The sequence below is a fragment of the Pezoporus flaviventris genome, unplaced genomic scaffold, assembly GCF_033815535.1.
Source record: "Pezoporus flaviventris isolate CSIRO_AGI_PZ_B2104156 unplaced genomic scaffold, CSIRO_AGI_Pfla_v1 ptg000213l, whole genome shotgun sequence".
Taxonomy (NCBI): domain Eukaryota; kingdom Metazoa; phylum Chordata; class Aves; order Psittaciformes; family Psittacidae; genus Pezoporus; species Pezoporus flaviventris.
Window position 1 is genome coordinate 7,239,569 of NW_026892761.1, and position 21,248 is coordinate 7,260,816.

At 41.7% G+C, this 21,248-nt stretch overlaps 1 protein-coding gene across 1 annotated transcript in view; it reads right to left on the reverse strand.

Annotated features, from left to right (window-relative positions):
* Positions 1–20,198, reverse strand: part of RIPOR3 (RIPOR family member 3) — a 124,243-nt gene extending 104,045 nt beyond the window's left edge. Inside the window, exon 1 of the mRNA XM_061441616.1 lies at positions 20,186–20,198. The gene's annotated coding sequence lies outside the window, so the exon portion shown is untranslated. The remainder of the gene's footprint in view (positions 1–20,185) is intronic.
* Positions 20,199–21,248: the final 1,050 nt, after the last annotated feature.

Sequence of the window (21,248 nt, forward strand, 5' to 3'; positions counted from 1 at the left end):
GAGGTAACACTGGTATTGTGTTGAAAGATGCCACTTAAAAAGGGGAAGTTTCAAATGAGGGGATGCAATAGGCTCAGAAGTCAAGATTTCAGCCCTATGGCCTTAGCCTTTATTCACCCAGTGCTTTGAGGGAGCACAGTTCCCAGAGGGAAGCCAGGGTTTCTTGCCATTTGCCTGAGCTTGGAGTAAAGTGAAAGAACTTGGCAGAGGCTGCAGCCCTGTACTTTGGCATCCAGCTGTGCCACTGGTTTGGGGAGGCAGATGAGAGTGGTGGGGGTTAAACACTGTATGTACACATGCACACAGCTGTGTATTGAGAACATCAGGAAAGCTGGGGAGAAGTGGCAGCTTGGCCTGTTGGCTCCAGCAGGCACACATACAACACTGTTGACAATAAATGCAGTTTTCAAGTGTGCACAAACAGAAGTCAAGTAGAAAATACTGCCTGTTCCTACTTGAGCCAGGCCTGTTTGAATGCACTTAAAGCAGGTATAAAAAGTCTTTGTAATAGAAGTGTCATTGTTAGACTGTGCAAAGCAGGATGGCACAGAGGGACAGAAATAAGGATTTGCGCAGCACGTGTTCCGAGTCATATCCAGAGTGATGGGGAGAAACCATAGTTCCTGGAGAGAGCAGTTTGTGCAATAGATCTCTTGTACTAAGCTAGTGCCACTTAGGGGAGACATCAGCTTTGAATTGAGCCATCATGTGAAATGGTAGGAGGAAACAAAAATTCTCTGGTTTATGTGCAACAAAGAAGTTAAAATAACAGTCCAGATTCTCTTTTTTTTAATCAGTGCTAAGATTGGCTCCTGACTTCCTGTTCTCTGATGGGAAGGGATTAGCCCCTTTATGTTTTGGAAGAGACTGAGCCAAATCCTGCTGCAAAATTCCAGTACTGGCATCAAATGGATGAATAAGAACAGTTAGGAAAAACTTGGTTTGTCAGAAAGCCACCTTCATTAGTGCTCTCATCACTTTTCTTTCATAGAAATTGTTTTTAAGCTGTAATTGCATCTCACTAACAAAAGCTTCTGGCTACATATGTAAAGATTTGTAAAAGACTGCCTTTCTGTAAACTGTATAATCTGTGCCAGAAAATAGAAACCCAGGCTCTGCATGTAAAGAGCTCCTCCTCCAGAGCTCAGTTCCAGTGACTCTATTGGGTAGTATTGTTGAGCTTTGCACATACTCTGCAGTACATGGTTTACTCAGCTTTGATGCTTGCTCTTGAAGGGCAGGAAAAAAATCTTCTTTCAGAAATGTTTTACATAACCTTGCCCTGCACAGAGTTAAAGTGAATTAGTTAGAGGAAAGATAGGAGCTGGTGCCAGTAAAATAGGTGGTAAATGTCTCTTCACCTTCCCTTTTTCTTACGTTCCTTTTGGCAGCTCCTGTAAGGAATGCAGCAAGCAGTGACTACTGCTCCACTATTGATTTAAGCATTTGCATGTTATACATTGCAGCTCTGCTGTGGCCTGTCTTCTGGGGCAGTACAGGATGTCTGCAGCTGTATCAGGTTTTCTGTTTGTACTAGCATTTCTATCTTCCATAGGAGGCTGTGTTGTTACACACACTGTTAAACAGGATTGTGTGCATTCAGTGTTACAAAACAATGCCTGGAAAACACTCACCGTTCCCAATCCCAGAGGTTCAGGGTTATTGTTCATAAACCTGTGCTGGGCTGCTGTCGATTCTTAAAAACCCCAGAGCAATAAAATAATAAAAGCTAAAACTTGGCTGCTGTGTCTCCAGCATGAATAGCCTGGGGGCAGCAGAGCAGCACATGGTGAGAGGTGCTGTTGGGTCCCTTTATTAGCGGTATTACCTGTTTGGATTTCTCTGACAGCATCCTCATTTCTTTGTTACACGTGTACTGTTTATGCATCGTTTTTTAAGAGAAATTAACCACGTTTTCCAAAATGCTCCCTTATTAACAAAGATGGCTGTTTTCCCTGTTTCAGGAATTCTTTGCTTATATATTTTTCTCAATTTATGCTCTAGTGGCTATATTTGAAACTAGCTGAGCTGAAGGAATATACTGCAGATAATATGATGTTAGGGTTAAACATTTCAAATGGATTATAATACATTGAGAAATGATGTTCTTGCCAGCCATAGTTGTGGTGAGCTTGTTGGGAACTTTGTTTTACCATATTTCTGTGGATTATTGTCTCCACAGCATGGTATGCCCCACTTATTTCTGTAACCATGTAATATATACTTCTGTAATGGTGTCTCATCAGAGGAATGTCTGTAGAAATTGTGGTCTCAGTGTGACAAAAGCAAAAATTTCTGTGTTTATTTTGTTCCTATTTTGAACTCTGCACACAAAAAAGTTGACCTTTAAAATGATTTTCTGTTTACAAGTATTTTACTTTTAAAAAACGATCACACTTTATACTGGGGGCTAAATGGCTTGACTGGGTTCAGGGTGCTAAATCCTGAGGGATTAGCAGCAATTCCAGGTTCAAACTGTTTTCTGGGTAAACACACCAGGCAAATGGGCAAAATGAAACACAGGCAACATCTTGGTGATGGGAAGTGGAGTCATACGGATATACAATGAGTTCTTTCTGGTTCTACCATAAATCTACAGCATGACCTGGTGCTACAGTCAGGTGTCCACAGAACCCAGAGTAGGAGACTTTCTCTGCATGAAACCTGTTTGCTGAACTACTGTAACGCTTCGGCTTTCCACTTGAAGTCCTATCCCCAAAGATTAAGAAAGGACAGGTAAACAAAGACTCCATTTTATAGCTGGATAAACTGGTGCAAGACTCGGATGATACTACGAGCTAGTAAAAGGTTTAAATAGAAAAATCCTCACTCCAGATATTCCACACAGAGCAAGTTCTATGTTAAAATTTGGATAAAGTTGGAATGAGGGTATTTTTGAAAGGAATTTTTATCCTGATTTGGCTTTTATAATATGGAACATGATGTAGCTTGTGGATTTTCACGGGATCCTAAAGTGATACTCAGCATCAACTCTTATATAAATTACTGTAACTCAGGTTGACTTTTTCTGGAAGTATACTTACAGATTAAGATGGATGAAATACGAAGGCTGGGAAATACAGATCTTGATCCTGTATAAATACTTGCAAATAAAGCTAAGCATGAGTATGTGTGTGACTATCAGCTTGTATGCAAAGTGATCCGTGGAATAGTGTCATTTGTGAAATCAGTCTGAATCTCAGCTTTCACTAAAGATAGCCTGTGGCTGAGGTGGGAGGTAAAGTGAAGCTCCAGACACTGGTGACATTTTTGCTTCTCTCCCTTTTATGAAATGACTACAGTGCTGCTAAAGGCCATGTTGCTGTTACTAGATGCCCTTTGTAAGCAAGGGCCCTCAGAAGTTGTTACAATTTTTACACAGGCATAACTCTGGCAAACGTGGATTCTGCTTCCCTGCTCCAGTAAAGCTGGAGTCTTATTCCTGCCCTGTGGCACCTTCTGCTTATGGAGTTCATTACTGCCTTCCTGTCTGCCCTCCCCCAGCTTCACACAGATGTCTCATTAACTCCCCCCATCCTCTCTACTCTTTCCTCCATCTCCTTGTGCTGCCACATAGATGTTCCTACATGGGACACCCACCATCTTTTAGAAGTATTTTATCAACTCACTTTCAGTGCCTCTGCCTTTTCTGTCTGAAAGGATGGAAAGGAGGAAAGGAAAGCATTTTTGTGACATATGGAAGTCTCCTGAGGGATTCTCCTGGCCTTCTCTGTGATTCATTTTCCTGATGACTGCGCTTGTCTTGGTGGTTGTTTGTACTTCTTCCACTTGGATTTTGCTTGGGACCTTTTCTTAAAGACTTATATTTCATCTAAGAGCATGTATAACTGTTAAATGCATTTGGAATGAATACCTGTATTACAGGGCAGTAATGAAACCCAGGAACAATTAGAAGTCAAATAAGTGAAGTAGGTGCCAAGCTCTTGTGATGAGGGTAACAGTGGCTGGATCTTTCGTTGGTATGGGGAAGTAAAGTGAAACCAAAATTCCATTTTTCTTTCATATGCTGGGCTATTAACTGGGGCAGTTCAGCAGTTGCTTCTGCAGTGTGGAGGGATGCTAAAGAGGCAGAGAAGCCCGCTGGGGTTGAAAATCACTGCAGATGACTTAATGCAAGCTGTACTCTGAGCTTTCAGTTCAATGTATGCAGTCTGCCATGTTGATCCGTGAAGCAGCTCTTAAATGGGCAGCCGTTAAAGGGGTAATCTTGGGCCAATATACCTTTGAAAATAGGAACTTGAATGTTGTAACAGGAGGCATATATATCTTTATTTCTGAACATCAAAACTGTCTCAAGAAAATAAGCAGTTTTACTTAGTCTTCAAAATTATGAAAGATGTTAATAAAATCTGTGCAACTTTTTTCTAGCTCAGGGAAAGCTACCCACATAATTAATTTATCTCCAGAAAAGGGCAGTAAGGAAGAAACTGAGGACAGTAAAACATACGGGTTTCATTAATGTGACAATGAGTGAAGTCTTGGAAATGCTAAGTGAATTCAAGAAACACCTGGGCTCCTTTGTGGAGAGGAAAGATCTGCTGAAAGATCTGGGGTAGGAGTAAAAAGGCATGAGTTTTAAGTGTGAAGGATCTGGAACCAGGTGAGTAGTTATCTTCACTATGAAGAATGCCTTGTATTCAGATATTTATGGCCTGAATATATCCTGCTAGTGTCTCTTTTCAGTTGTGTGTGACATAGGCTGATATTTATTCACTTTGATTACAACCACAGTATTATTTTTTTCCACCACTATTTCTAGTTATCAGGAATAGGACCCCAGCAGCTAATAAGCTCTAGCAAAATTAAAAATGGTGGGTAATGTTGGGAATACAGCCAAAGAAAGGTGACATCCAGAGACATTACACTATGCTATAATTTTATGAAGGTAAAATAGTTCTGTGGACTAGTAACAGGAAATGGATGAGAGAGATCTTTAGCCAGATGTCACCATTTCAAGTTTCATGCATTGAGTTATCATTATAACTGAGGCATACACTGGAGTCAGTGTTTGCAGTTACTGGGCAGTGGTTTCTGTGGAAAGGTTTTGTCCAGCTTCCAGCACATAAGTTTTCACCTCATGCACCATCACCATGTGTCCTTTTCTCCCTGGCAGTTTCTGTAGAGACACTTGCTTTTGAATTTGCCCATTAGATCAGGACCTGCTGCTCTGTGTACCTGTCACACCAAAATAGTCCATTGGATGCTTTCTTCATAAGCACCCATTTAAAACATGACAACTGTTAAAAGGCACAAATGGCAATTCCAGACAAAATCTGGCAGTTCTTTTTCTTGGCAACAGCTAAGCAGGACTTCATGACACGTAACTTCAGAACTACTTATTCTTTAGTGACCTGTGCTGCAGCAGATTCATTTTCACTTGCATTACTGAAATGCTTGAGCACCCTTTAGGATTATTACTAGAAGCACACGACATAGCAAATGAAATACCATTTTGGTCAAAACTAAAATAAAGCTTATACCATCATGTCCTCTAAGTCATACAGCCAACTTCTGGGGCAAAACGTTGGTCTCCTTTAGTTTTCAAGGGGATAAGAAGTTAGGAGTTCTTACTTTTGTTAAAAAAAAAGCACTGATTTTTGAAAAGAATCAGTTTAGAAATGGCATGTTTCACAAAGTGAAGACACATTCCATCTGTTGGCATCCATCCCTTCCTGGCTGGGCCATTTTCTGTGGTCAGAGGCAGTTCGGGGCGTGATGTAATGGTTGTCTTGCCGGAAAGGTGCTTTGCTGTGCTGGAGCCTGCAGGAGCCGTAGTGGCAAACTTGATTTTTCCCAAAGCCTCCAGCACACTCCTGTGCTGGTTCCTCATGGCTCAGTCTACCAGCGTATTACCCTTCCCCCACCTTCTTTCACAAAGTGTTTCTCCCCGAGGCAAATTTCTTGCTGTCTGGAGTACCAAACATGCACAGGCACTTTCTTTTTTCCTGTAAGCTTTCCTAGCATAGCTATTATAAGGCAGCAACAGCTAAATAGACTATTTTACATTGATTCTGCTGGTTTCAATAGAGAGACAGGGAGTGTGTGTGTGTGTGTGTAAACCCCATAAAAGTAAAGCCATAGTTTCAGGCTGAGTGAGGTCAGGTTTCTCCTATTGCTGTTTTTGAAGTGTCTTTACTCAGCAGTCACATTTTTTTTCTTGTGGTAAAAAATGCAACATGAGCAGATGGCAAGTATTAACACATGAGATGCAGTGTCTGCCTGAAGTTGATTTAACAGCGCTCTAGGTTTCTGTTGCTGGCTTTCAGTTAGTTAAGTAGTGTTTACAAGTTAATGAATTTGTTCCACTTGGAATATTTGATGGTATGTGCCGAGGTTCAGCGGTGAAGGGATCCTTTAGGAGTCGTCAAGGAAAGCAGGAGGCTTCTAGACCCTGAGCTTGGGGGCTTTCTTTTTTTTTCCTGTGACTGATTTTAGCATTTTTGCCATTAATGTGCAACTGAAAAGAGAGACAGAAGGAACAATAGTAGATAGCAATACACAGCCTGTTCTCCTACATTGTGATAGTGCTTTGAGCACTGCAGTGGTACCATACCGGACAGCAGCTCCGTGTTTGAGCCATGTAGTTGGCAGTTTTGTTCCAGCTGAATGTTCCTAAACCTTTGACAAGGATTTGGAAAACAAAGCTTTATGTAGCAAAATTTTCATGGTTGTACATGGTCTGCTTCCACGCTTGCTGTGGAAGTATGAGTGCAAACTGTTCACTAGACTTCTATATATAAATTAGCCCACATTTGGCAGCAAAACTGCCTAGAATAGTGATCAAATTCAGTATATTTTGAGTTCATGCGTAAGTCTCCTTACTGCAACACCACATGCTGTCTACCTAATAACATTTGAAACTAAGCCAGCTCCAAGGATTGTATTCATAGTAAGAAACAAATATTGGTCGCTGGCAATTGACCATCATACACACTTAGTACTTTACACAGCGGATTTCTCTCCGCATAGAATGCTCCATTTGTCAAAATCATCTAAACCCCAAACCCTGTAAATCTAGATTCTTTGTCAGCCTTAAGCATGACTGCATAGAAAGAGTTAACATATTTTATTGTTTGAGGAGTGAGTGCCAAAATAGTATGTTTTAAAGGCTTAGTTCGTATTTCTGGCGTTAGTTTTTGAGTTTTGTAAGATAGAAGGTTTTAGGTTTGTTAGGGCTTTTGTAAAACATTACTCACTTTAATAACAGTTTATTCAAACAGGGCTGAAGGTCAAGTTCCTGTTTGCAAAGGGGACCATGCTTAGTTCACCTTTGACTTGAAACGTAAGATCCCAACTGCTAGGTGAGATCAGACTGATTGCTTTGAATATGCATGAGTATCTTTACTACCTAAAAACTGACAGTGGCTTACTGTATCCTTTAGGAAGGTTTCACTCCCAGGTAAGCAGTGCTTAATTAGATATCAATAAGATCAGTCTGGGAGCACAGACAGCAGTGCAGCTGCTGGACACCACACCTGAGGTCCCAGGATTTGACCTACCTGGGAAATGGGATGGTTCATCCCTGTCCTGTCCTGGGCTGGGCTCCTGCTGGGCATCACGCACACAAATGAGACTTGTTAACCCCTGCGTTTCATTGGCCTTTATGGATGTGTGACATCATTGGCAGCCAATCAGGAAGTGCTTTAGGGCAGAGTTTAAAAGCTATTTCATAATATATTTATATTCAGTGCAGATATTTGGGGGCTTTTATAGCATTCAGTTTGTCGCAGAGTCCATGTGTCAAGATGACTGGGGGGGGGGGGGGGGGGGGGGGGAAGGTATGGAAGTAGCATGTTTGCCCTTGTTTTTCTGTGCATCAGCTGGGTGGTGAAGTGATGTACAAAGCAAAGCTAGTGTGCTGCAAAACAGTTATTATGGGAATGATTTTTTTCCTCCAGCAGCAGTTACTCTGTGAGCCAGTCTTGGGCGATTGTTGCGTGCTCCCTGCAATGCTGCTCCAGCTTAAACAGTCAGACCTGCAAGTATTTCCCAAGCTGCTCTGGTTTGCCAAGAACAAAAATGCAACAGAGTCTGCCGAAAATGTGTGTATGTGTGTGCCAGAGCCCCCAGCAGCTGGGCTGCCTCTGCACACCTGTACTCACCCCTTGTCCCAGCCCTATGCGAGGTTCCAAGGGGTTTGGTTGTCTTGGGATCCTCTGCCCCTTCTCCAGCCCCTGTGCAATGCCCACACCCTGCTGTATGAGGTGTCCTGCCTTGTTTTGCCTTTGCAGTCATGCACAGGCTGTTTTATTCTCTGTCAGTTGACATAACTTTACTGTATCGAAGAATAGTGACTGATAGTAACTCTTCTAGAAAAGTCTGGTTAATCCATACAAACTCCCCACTATTTCTCTTAACTCTTTCATTTCCAAAGTACCCCCATAGAAGAACCATAAAGAATTGTAAAACCAAACTATTATAATAATTTTCAGACCCTAACAGTTTTTGGTATCAGTTATTACTATGACAAAACTGTGTTTCTTTATATGATAGATATAAATGGAGACTTGTATCACTGTTGGGACTATTATTCCTTTAATTTTGGCTGTTTCTCCTCCCACTTAAGCACTGTGGCTGTTCTCATGTCAGGTTGCTGAAGTTGCTATTCACGTATGTTCCATGACAGGCCTGCAAAGCATACAAGTGTAGTGCTGACTCTTTCATCCTGTTGGGATCCCAAAGATTTATCTGCTCCTGAGCAAAAGACTTGGAAAGAAGTCTTTCAGATGCTTGCTGTGTCTCTAGCATGCTGTTCAGTGCTCACAAATGATTTGGAATATGAGGCATACAATGAGATGAGAAAGCTTGGTGGCAGTTATTTTGAGATCACAGAAGTGAACACCAACTGCAGAGAGCTGTAGACAGACCCTGCAACATTGAGAGACTGAGTGGAAAAACTTGTAGTCAGAATGAAATGTCAGTAAATATAAGGTGATGCAAGTTGGGGTGGGGTGAATGAGCCCCACATGTTTGGTATTGGTCTTTGAATGTACATTTTTCACTAAAGAAAGGTACCATGAAGTAACCAAGATGGTCTCACAAAAACCTTCAGCTCACAGGTCAGTAGCAAACAGGAAAGAAAATAGGATGTTAGGGGTTATTAGGAGAAGTACAAAGAAAGAAAATAAAAACCTTCTTGTGCCCCTCTGTGGCTTCAGCTTTAGTACTGACTGAAGCTGTGGTCCCGTTGCAGCAGAACTAGAAAAGGCATCTGCACCAGGAGTTTGGGACCACATCCCTTTGGGAATCAGGAAAGCACACTATGATTTTAGTTTTCCACACTGAAGAATGCACTGGAGTTCTTTGAATTCTAAAGTTGCATGAGGCCATGAGTAGAAATTATAATCAAGAAATAGTCTCCATATTCACTAAAGGAGGTTTTTTTTCCATGCAGTGTATTGCCAAAATGTTGAACTCACTGTTGCAGTTGTAAATGAAAGATTTCTATATGTTAAACTTGATCAAAGTCATTTAGCACAGTTACCTTTCTATTTCTAGGAGCGTGTATGCTCCAAATTCCTGTAGGTTAGCAGAGTATTCAAGGCAGGAATGCTGCATACTGGCCCTGTTTTTATACTCTAAGCATCAGCTGTTGGTCTCAGCTGGAGACAGGACATTAAGCTTTGATTTGACAGTGTAGGCATGCTGGCTAGTCTCGTATTTGTGGACAGATTTCTTCTTGTTCTACTGTAGAACAGCATCACAGCCGCTGACTAGTGGTTGACATACAAGCCAAACCTCATTGATCTTTGTTTCCTGCTGTATTACTCTTGGAAACTGAGTGTAATTTTCCATCTCCTGTGACTTGTGGGTGGGTCAGTGTGTTTGTCTGAATGCCTTCCCAATGAGCATTTAGAGTACAGTATATTTCGCCAGGCTAAATCTAGCACTTCCAATTTTGCCACATTTCTAGTATCTGCTGGATTCTCCAAGGTGCCATGTGCTTTCAGTTCCCATTGCCTTACATGGGAACATAGTAGGACTAGGACCTATCTGGTTTAATACTTTCCCTTTATGAATATTTTTTCTAGCACCGTTCCTTTATTGGGAATGTTGCGTTTGTTCTAACTGTGAAGTCATCAGAATGATATAACTATGATATAACTGCAGATAAGGGGAGAGCAGTTGGTATTGTGTACCTTGTCCTTAGGAAGTCTTTTGATACAGACACCTACAGCACCCTTGTATCCAAATTGGGATGTTAGGATGTAGATGGGTGGACTACTAGATAGATGAAAATACTGACTGGATCATTAGACAGACAAGGTAGTTGTTAATGGCTTGTACTCTGCCTGGATGGTAGTTACAGGTGTAGTTTGTCAGGTATTTGCCTAATACCTTTTCAGTGACCTGGAGGAGGAGGTAGGATGCACTCTCTGCAAGGAGTGTGCTCCAGAACAGGGCTGCCTTTCTCAGGATACTGGCTAGCCAGAGGGATGTGCTCGCTTGAATCTTAGTCAATTCAACAATGACAGTCCGGTACCTGGGATGGACTAACACCCTGGAATAATAGACCAGAAATAACTGAATTTAAAGCTTATGGTTAACGTGGTTTAGACCACAGGCAGAGTTCAAGTAATTTGTTGCCTCTGTGCCGCAGTTACAATCACTGAATAATGTAAGAACTTTTGGAGGTCATCAGGCCCAACTCACTGCTGAAAGCAGGGCTGACTGAAGTTAGACTGGGCTGCCCAGTATATTGTCCAGTCAAGTTGTGAAATCTCCAAGAAGGGAGATTTTGCAGCCTCTCTGGGCACCTTTTCCAGACTTTGACTACATTTTTCCCTTATGTCTGATCAGTATTCCTCTTTCTGCAACTCACATCCATTGCCTGTAGGTTTCTTTTGCTATGCAGCTGTGAGTTGAGTCCAGCCCTGTTTTCTCGGTAAGCAGCTCTGTCTTCACTCATTAGATAGCTGAAGACATCAACTAAATTGCACTTCTCTTCTTCAGATCAAAGAAACCAGCTGTCTAAGTCTCTTCTAATAATGTATGTGCTCCATGTGCTGAGCCTCTTGACTGTCCTCTGCTGGACTTGCTCCAAGCATGTCAGTCCAGCAAATCCTGCTCCTGGGAAGCCCAAAATCAGACACAGGTCTTCAGATGCAGTCTTGCCTAAATAGAGGGGACCACCCCATCCCTCAGCCTGTTGGTTGTGCTCATACTGACACCAGTATGCTGTTAGCTTCCCTCACTGCCAGAGTGCTCTGCTGAGTCAAAAGTTCAGTTTCTGGTCTCTGAGGACCACCAGTACTTCTTTCTGCAAAGCTGCACTCTAACCAGCTGTAAATGAGGTTGGCAAAGCACTGCCCTTGTTAGATCTGTGCTGACTCTTTTCAATCGCCTCCTTCTGTTTGAAATGTTGGAAATGGATTCCAAAAGATTTGCTCCATATATACTTTGGGGCTGAGGTTCAGCTGAATATCCTGTAGATCTGCCCTGTCTTCCTCCTTGGCCTTCTTGAAGACAAGCCTGACATTTTACTTTCTTCCTTCATCAAGAACCTCTGATTGCCTTGACCTTTAATAAGACTGACTGCAGCCTCACAATGATGTGAACCAGCACCTTGAGCATCCTCAAATGCAGCCATCTGGTCCCATGGGGTTTTGGTGTTTTTTTTCTTTTTTAATAGCAGTTTGCTGTGTTGGGCCCTGCCTGGATCTGCCCCTGTCTTACGCACTTCATTAGACTGTGCCTCTAGACAGGGACCTGGAAATTCTGGGAGCAGACCTTGCAGTAAAGACTAAAGAATGCATAGAGTTATCTTATTAGTAAAAGGAGAATACCTGTGTCAGAAGGATATGAGGGTCAAACGGCAGTTTCTGCCCCTTGTGCTCCTGCAGGTAGAACTGCTGGGTGCTATTGTTAGTATTTAACTTAGTTTGTCCCATCCATTCTCTCTCTCCTATTCCCTTCAGGCTTTCCAGAAGATTAACACATGAGGAGCAGCCCCAAATATATTACTGCTTCTTGATCAGAAACAAATTGAGAGTCTGAGAGTGCTGAAGCGGGGGCAGTCTGGCACAGCCTGTCAGAGCAGTCACAAATGGCAGCAGCAAAACAAATCCAGATTTTCCTTTTTAAAGAACAAGCTCCTTCTGCTAACAGTGTATCAGGAAAATGCTTCAATTAGTGAGGAGCTGGATCCATCGCTGAAGAGAAGAAAGCCTGGTGCATAACATGCCTAAGCACAAAACCTTAGACTGTACACTTAGGAAGAACACATTTTGCAGTGAGATTCTGCAAAGTGGTCACATCTCTTCTGCATCCCCCACTCTTTTGGCAGGAGAAGAGCTGCTGCACCCCTGTGTTTCTGTCTCCTTACTGAACAGCTCAAAAACTGTGCTTTCCCATGGCCTCAGCAACATTATTGATTTGTGCAGTGATCAATATTGAGCTGTTGAATAGATCTTTGCTGAAGAGGTTGGGGGGGAAGGATGTTGTTTTTTCTCCTGTACTTTTTCTAAATTCTCTTGACTTTAGGTATCTCATTAGTATTTATAGAATAAAAATAGCTGTTTGACCATTTTCCATGTGCATTGCACAAAGGGAAGCCTGATTTATCCTTCCCTTGAAGAGATTCTAGTCATAAGTCAGAAATGAAAGGTATTTGTTAGTGACAAATTTCAGCCAAAAGGATGTATGTGATGCTTTTTGGAGCTTGCATGGAACTGGCCTTCCTCTGAAGTGCTTACACAGAATATTTAGGGCAAAAGGAAGAAAAAGCTTATGATTTATGATGGAAATGGTAATATGATTGTGCTAAGAAGGATAAGACATGTGCCTTGTGAGTTACCAAGCAGACTGGTGAGGGAATGAATTTAATTCTAATCAGTAAATTTCTTATTTCTGTCATGTATTAGTTCATAAGCTGTTCTAAGACTGAAACTGCACAGTCAGTTTGTGAACTATTTTCTGTGCTTTTGAGACCCACAAATAATGTGATTTGATAAGGACAGTATGCCTCAAAGTTTATGTTGTCCTCTAATTAGGAGACTAGTAACAGACCTCCATAGGAAGGATTTTTATTTCCCCCCAGTCTGTTGGTCAATCAGAGATAAGAACATTGATTTAGGTAGGAGTCCATAATCACCTGGAAAGCCTTCACAGTAATCCCACAGGTTTGAAGGAAAAGGGGAAGGTAAAATGGTCTTTAGAAAGAATCCTGTGAAGAGTGAATGTGCAGAGGTTGTTACTGGAAGCTGTTGTATGTGCTGGGCTGAGGTCAGGTGTCCAGCTTGGCTGACTCCAGCTGATGATGGGCAAAGCTACCCAAGTCAGGAAAGACTTTATGTTCTCAGGAGGGGAATTCTGCTCCTTGTGCTCCTCATCCAGTCACATTCTAGCATTACAGAATAATAGGTGGGCTTCTTTACCTTAAGGATGCTGTGCGTGTGAAGCTGAGAATGGAATCTAGCTGTTGAAAGTCACGATGGGTAAAATACATAAACTGGGAGATAAGCAAAAACTGGGTTCAGAAGCTGCATTCTGAAAATTGAAGTGGTTTGATATTACTGTGTTTGCCTTAGGACAGAAACTACTACTAGAGCAGAACTTACACCCATCCTCTGGTTTTTGCAATTCATAGTTTTGGCACCTTAGTACAAACCTGCCTTCATCAGTGACTGGAGGCAGGGTGCCAGACTGAGCTGGGATGGCTCTGATGTGGTGACACACTTCCTTCGCTGGATTGAGAGAAAAATATCCTCAGGGGGAGAATGGGGAGGACAGCTGTAGGTGGTGAAGTCTTCAACCAGTGCTGCAGGCTCTGCTAGAATTCCCCTGTCAGTCCTGATTTAAGTCTGGGCTCTGCCACGACTTGCTTTCTGTTGGGACATATCACACGACCTTGGTTTCCCAAGGTGCAGATGTGTTTGACTGGTTTGTAAAGCTGTTGTTGGGATTTATCTTCAGCCTTCAGTCTGCTTTGAAGTAACTAATTGAGAGGTGACTTCTTGATGCTGGTTAAACACCTTCGAGAAGCTTCAAGAAGGTTCTGAGAAGTTACATTACTTAGCTAAGGATAAGACTTCACACTGGTTTTACACTGCTTGTTTCTTCCCATTGGTGTAGATGAGGCGCTATGTTACATCTTCAGTAGCATGTTTATTAAGTACATGCTATAGAAGAGATGGGTTTCATTTGTCTTGGCAGAGTGGGGTTAGTAGCCCCACAAATGGGAGTTAAGAATTACCATGGAGGCAAGCCTAAGCAAGAGAGGTCTCTGATACGGCATTAGTGGGTATCAAACCCCTTGTTCTCTTTAAAAAACATCCTTATTGAATGACTTCCTTGGTCCATAGCAAGTGTTTAACAGAGAAGAACATGTGGGTGAGGATTTGTTGTGCTGAGCATCAGAGCTCGTGTGAAGACACATTTTGGTTCTTAAGGTCATACTTCTCCCCAAAGTGTGTCTCAGGATTCCACCAGCACTGTGCTGGATGGGCTGGTGGCAATCGAAAGGAAGCTGGTTGGAAAGTCAAAGGTGATGGGTTTTGAAGAAGTATGTTGAACTTTAGATCTGTTTTAGTGGAAATGAAAATGTTTACCATTATCATATAAAATTATATTAAAAGTTAAGATCAAGAGGAATCCAAATAGTCATTTTTGAAACTTAGTTGGAAAAGAGTGAGAATAATTGCTTGATTTTGAAGGTGCTGAAGAAACAGGTTTCAGTTTTTGCCATAGACTGAAGTCTGGGCATTGATTTAATACCTGTGAGAAGGACCAAATCTGAAGAGTAACTCTTGCCAAATAGCCAAGTATCCCCTTTTATCTTTCAGAGCAGAGCTCAGATTTCTGTTGCAGGTTTCTGCAGAGAAGTGTTCCTTGAACTGCTCTGTTTTCTTTGGATATCTGCAGCAGTGCTGATCCACTCCAGAGAGCTTGGCGGCCTTTCACTGTAAACTAACAGGAGCAAAGATGTTTATTGATGTCAAGGGAAAGGTATTTTAGTGCTGCTTCAGGTGGTAGGCAGCAGATGTGAAAGAAATGGATTCAGGAGTTCTGGAAACATGAAGAGTACTTCAGGGAAAATCATTGCCACAGCCCAGTGGAGTGGACAAACTCATAGAATAGTTATATTTTATTATTACTTCTTTCTCAGCTTTGAAGCTGAGAATTGATCAGGAGCTCAGTTCAGAGGGATAGCTACCCCAGTACAGTTATTGTAAAGACATTCAAGGCTTTAAATTCAGTAACCTTGAAGAAGACTTTTTTTGATGGCTCTGGAACAATTGCTCTTAGAGTAAGAGGGAAGGTTCAAGTTAGCAGCTGCATTTCCAGAGATGCAGCATGTGGAAGGTTAACTTTCTCCTGTGTGAAATAAAAACCATCCTCCTTTTTGTAGGTAATCTTCTCTTTTCTCTGTTTGGGAAAGCAGCTCAGTGTTTTAGCTGTTGTGGTCAGGCACACCACAAGCAGCCTGAATAAACAGACTGTTTGGAATAGGGTCAGAAAGCCTTATAATGGTGCCAAACCTTTCCGCTCTGACTGTACCAGTGCCCCTGCACCACAAAAAGACCTTACCCACTGCACTTGCCTGGCTGCTTCCCAGAGTGTATTCGTTATATTTGTAGGCAGGTGAAGCACTACTTGTTCCTGATCTGCTTGGGAAGCTGCTGGGAAAGAGAAGAGCAGGGGGTGGACAGTGAATTGGTCTAGCTGCGCTGAGCTCATGGTCCCACAGGGGTTGATGTCTTGCATCTGCACTATAAAAGCAGTACCAAAATGGATTTCTGGATCCATTCCTCGATAGAAGTGGACACAGAAAATTGTTTCCCATCAGCAGTTCTTAGAGCGCTTGCCTTAAAGTGATGTTGCTGTGCAGGCTGACTGAAGCCTGGCAATGAAAATGGAACTGAGCAAGCAAACACACTCAGCCCAGCATTTATTTTTCTTCAATAGAAGGTAGAATCTAATTGTCTGTGAATTAAGCTGTTTCCTGGATGTGATACAACCTGTAAGTGATCACCTTTTGACCCAGCTTTGCTGTTCTGATGCTGGATTGCAGTTGTCGGAGTAACCACTGTGCTCTTAAATGGGTCATTTTCTTCCTGCTCTCACATATTCAGTTCTGTCCACCGGGGGCCTGGCTTTCAGGGGCTTCAAACTGTATTTCTCAAGGGGTGCTTTTAGTGCCTTAGATACTATGTCACACAACTTGTCTCCCTGGATAACTTTACTGCCTGTTGAAATGCAACTGACTGAAGTCCCTAAAGCTGCAACCACAAGTTTTAATCTTTCAGGCATGATTCTACATGCCATTTCTTTTATTTGCCTGCAAGTGCAGAGTTGTTGTGCGTACTTTATTTTTCAAAAGCTCTCACAAATGTTTTAATCCTTTCATTTCTACTATTTGATCTAGCTTCATCTGAACTTGGTATGCTGCCTTCCAAAAGCTAAATTCCTCTGTAATTCTTATAATCCTTATTTCCTCAGTTTATTCACTCATTGCTGGATCTTTAAGTTTGTTAATAGTTTGCAGGTTTGGGATGAAGTAGACAAGGCTATAGGGCATCTCAACAAAGATACCTGTTTCCATCTTGTGTTTCTCAGGTAAGCTTGCTACACTCTGCTCTGCTGTCTCAAGACTCACCTAAGGGATAAGAGGAGAAATAAGGATATGTATTTACACTGGATAGGTGCCATAAGTGCTTATAGACACCAGTGAAATGGCAGAACCTTGCCCAAGGCCTTTATAGCCTGGATTAAACATAAAGACAGTTTAATCTTAATGCCACTTGGACTTCAGCAAGCCACTGCTGGAGTCAGAGCCACCAGTGGTTGTATGTTATGGTATGGCTGTACCCAATGAGAGCACCTACTTCCTAAGGGCCATAATCTGGCCTTTAGAAGATTGTGACACACAGGAATCAAGTAATCTAGAGGTGAAAGGCTGTTTGCTACTACTTAAACCTTTCTTTTCTGATGACTTCAATAGGCTTTGGAATTTCAAGACGTTTTCACCCTCTTCTCTCCCCCTGACTCCTTAGCAGGCAACCACATCACTTATCCTTTAAGTTTCACAGCAGCCCGACCACAAAGGAATTATTTCATCTTCAGCGTGTGTGATGTGCACAGCACAGAGATTCCTTATGCCTTTGTCTTTTAACCCTGTATGGCATTTGTGCCACTATGAAAGAAAGCTTTTCTCACACCCTTTCCTTGTAAAACAGTCAAGTCATACGGATTGGGATCTTTGCCTCTCATTTACTATGGATTCAGTAGCCATGCTTGAAGATAATGAAGGCTAAAGTAGTTCCTTTAATATAAGATGCTAATGAGTGTTCCTTGGTGCAAGTTTAGTGGGGTAGATGTAAAACAGGAGGAGGCACTTTTGCAGTATTTATGGCACAGTTACAGAGGGTATGCAGAAAACATACAGTATCTACAGGTCAGAAGGGAACAAGTCTATCTATGGATCATTATAATAAGGTATTATTCATAAAGGCATCAGAGTACTAGTGCAAGGATCTCAAAAAAACCCAAACCCCAAACTGTTACTTCAATCATAGCATCATCTATTTGGAGACGTTCTGGATAGCAGTGCTGAGAAGTCCTAAAATAACTGGTTACAAATACAGTGGGGCAGTGATTTCATGAGATATGGGAAATCCTGAGTCTGCTTTTAGAGAGGCTCCTGTCCTTACTTTGATTGCTCTGATCAGAGCTTTCTGCAAACAGTTTGTCACCTAGCTTTTTCAGTTCAGTTACTGTTAACTCATAACATACTTCCTGCCTTGTTTTCTCCTGGTGTGACCACTGCAATATTCTAGAAATGAAGGACAGATTATTTCCCTTTGAAAATTGGAGTGACCTTCAACTTTCCTTGCTCTCTGCTTTTATTTTAGGGAGAATGGAGGAAATGTTGGTATTCCCTGTGAATTGTTACAGCTGGCTGGTTTACTGCTGCTTTGGTTAGGTGAACCTATTTTGCAGAGGTGAACCTCATTACTAGTAGTTCTTATATGATCAATTCAGATTCTTCTTTGTGTCTCAGTGGTTGTGACTGCTGATTTCCAATCTTAGATAAAAACCTTACATTTTGTATTTAGTATTCGGTCCATTAAGAGGAGCCCATCTCCTTTTGTTTGGTTCTGGACTTAAAAACTTCATAACCACATGCATCTGGTGATGATTATGTTTCTCCTCCTAGCAAAGTGTGTATATTCTTACAGCTAGCAAATGCCCCTCTGGAGCATGGTATTGATCTCCAGGATGTGCAAATCAGAAGCTGATCAGCAGAACTCTTGTCCATGCTGCAGCTCTGCCAGCCAGTACCTTGATGATAGTATAAATGAGTATTTACTTCTTAAGTTGTGCCTAGATGGCTATGGGGAGCCAGTGTCTGTTCCAGAGAATTAGCAGTGGATGTTTGTAACCAGCTGCACAGCTTGAAACATATGAAGGAGAATTAAATACAAATAAATGTGAGGATTACATCTAAATAGCAAACTGTTCTCTGGAAATAGGTTAAGTTTAGAGCCTGAAGACCGTTAGCTTTAAGGGAAAGAGGGGCTCTTCATCTTCCATTGAGACTGTGATTGTAGCTAGAGGTTTGAATTGCTGCACTACAGAAAAATGATTTTTATCTCCTCAATTCAGGGTTAATCAATTATTTGAATTCTTAAACACCCCAGAAGCAAACCCAAATCCCTTTCTGCATTTCTTCTGGAGTCAGTATTTTCCAGGGTTACCAATTAATTTGCATTTTTCTGTGCTATAAAGCTAATTTCCCCTGTGTTCTACTCTATTTTTATCTGTTCACTATTAATCCAGCTGATTGCCAAGTCAGTAGAATCAGGTGTGAAGGTAAACTTCACACTGTCAGCATTGGTTACAAAGCCAATGATCTTGTACTGTAAAGTAACCTCAGTCCTGAGCTGATTTCCCCCCACCCCATGTCTCTTACATTGTCAACACCCTAAAGTAGCATTGCCTGTTCTTTAAGATTAATTTTCGTCCTATTTTCTTTCAGAGACATCATCTGTCAGCAGCACACCCCTGTGACCTGCCCCAACTACTGAACGGAAGACCTTTTTTCCTATGAACTATGTAGGTACCAAGTATCAAAGTAATTAATTTTTGGCTACAAAAGAGTTTTTGGGAAAGGCTGCCCCTAGTTTATTCTCAGTTCATCCTTGATGACATTAGGAAGAAGCAACTGTTACATTTCAGATCTTTGGCTAGCACCTGCAAGGGCAGCTAAAAGTTTCTGATCATATTGTACTAGCTATATGGAGGCTGGAATGTATATTCTAAGATTTGATCACAGTAGTTTGCACTTGAAATCAATGGAGAGAATGTACAAGCCCTCACTTTGTTTACCTTCACATTTTTATACCTCGGATGGTCAGAAGGCTGAAGAGTGCTCTAGAAGCCTGTTGAAACTGTCCTGTGCTAATGGTGCCAGCTTCACTGACACACAAATGATCAGATTTTACAAGAGAAGTCAATGTCAGAATTTAAAAACTCAGTAATAGCACATGGCTGAAGCTCTGAGCACTCCAAAACAGGAATAGGGGTTTATGAGCTGTTGTGTAATAAAAGTGGAATGGTATAAATAAACTATCTGCAAAGCTGTTATGGAGCTTTGGGTGTGCTGCTTTGTGACGCAGATGCTGTTTAGGCAGGACCAGGAGTAGCACAGTTCATCTCTGCACCTGTAGCTTTATTTATTTCAAATTAGGTGTAAAAACCCCAAACCCACTTGGTTCTCTGAATAAGGAGCATTAGGAAGAGGTTATGCACTTTCCAGATGATTGGCTTTGCATACATTCGTACAGCCCAGCGTGCAGAGACGGAAATAAATGCTCTTGTTTTAAAAATACCTGTAAAAAACTCAAGATGGAGGATCCAATGCAAATTCTGTGAAGGGGAAAAAAGCAGCTTATGGTGCAAGTAAAGCTACATGGCTGTGAGTAACCATGGAGACCAATGCTTTTCTGCTGCAGAAATAAATGAACTCAACCTTTTCATATTTATTAGTGGGGCTGATGATGAAAGATAAAGTCAAATTAAAACATAAAGCACTAGAAGTCAGATCTAGTCACTGTCTCTGCCCCTGCAATGCAGGTTACTGTAATGGATTATTATAAACGAGCTGGTGTTACAGTGAGGCAGATAAGTTATGAGAGGAACAGAAGACACTAGTTATACCAACCTGTTAATCCAAGTAGCGGCTGCTTTATTAACAGAAATGAAGAGACAGTTCACACAACAAACTCCTGAAATCTTTTGGTTTTGATAAAAATGGAAATAAACTTGTTTTAATGCCACAGCGGTGTATGAAATATATGTACAAGACAACGGTAAAGTGTTTACTGTATTAGTGGATATTTGCAAGCTACTGATTTCTTGGTGGTAAGAATTAGAGAATTTTCCTATAAAAATACTGAGGGAACGTTCAGATTTCTGTCTTGAAAATGCAAGTCAAAGGGTCAAATATTAATTGGCAAGTTCTTGCTACCAAAATATTGCTGCTGAACAGAGGATGGCAGCATTAAATGTCACCTGAACTTGCAGTAGGTTAAAAGCTTGTGAAATAAAATTTCAGTGCAGGTATGTCTGCAACATCACGTAAAAAGGTTTTGAGTAGAAGTCCCAGTGCAGCTCAAGGGTTAAGTCACAACACCCAAAGGGAAAGGCAGGGATCAAGTGTGACTTTAGTGTATGATGTACCAGATAGAAAACTAGGAGTTTAGCTAAAGCCATCTGTCTGTCCCTGCTGGAGAAAAACTGTTTAGTTTGGAGAGAAGCACATTGGCTGTAGCATGCTTCAAAGGGGGGGGGGGGGGGGGGGGGGGGGGGATGGAAAGAAAGAGTGTGCTAGAAGGGAGCATGTACTTGTTGAACCACTGCATCTCAGCTGCAGATCAGTGCAATGAGCCTCCAAGCAGCAGGTAGCACAAGGAACACCCATAGCAATAAAGCATCATATAAAATGCAGCTACCCTTAATGATCTCTGACTGTCCTTGGCACTCTCAGGTATTCCTCAAAAGCCAAATTACAGGTCACACCAGCTCAGAAAGCTGGTTCTTTTTGTTGTACAAAGCTGTCTTCTGTCTAGAAATGATATCTATGCTGATATCCTACAACTTCATTCTCAACTGTTACAACCTTTATATTTTAGGTAGCGTATTTAAAACAGAACCCACACTTCACTTTGCTTCAATTCAAACTGCCTGAAAGAAATTCTTCAGAGAAGAGTCAATGGTCTTTGTGC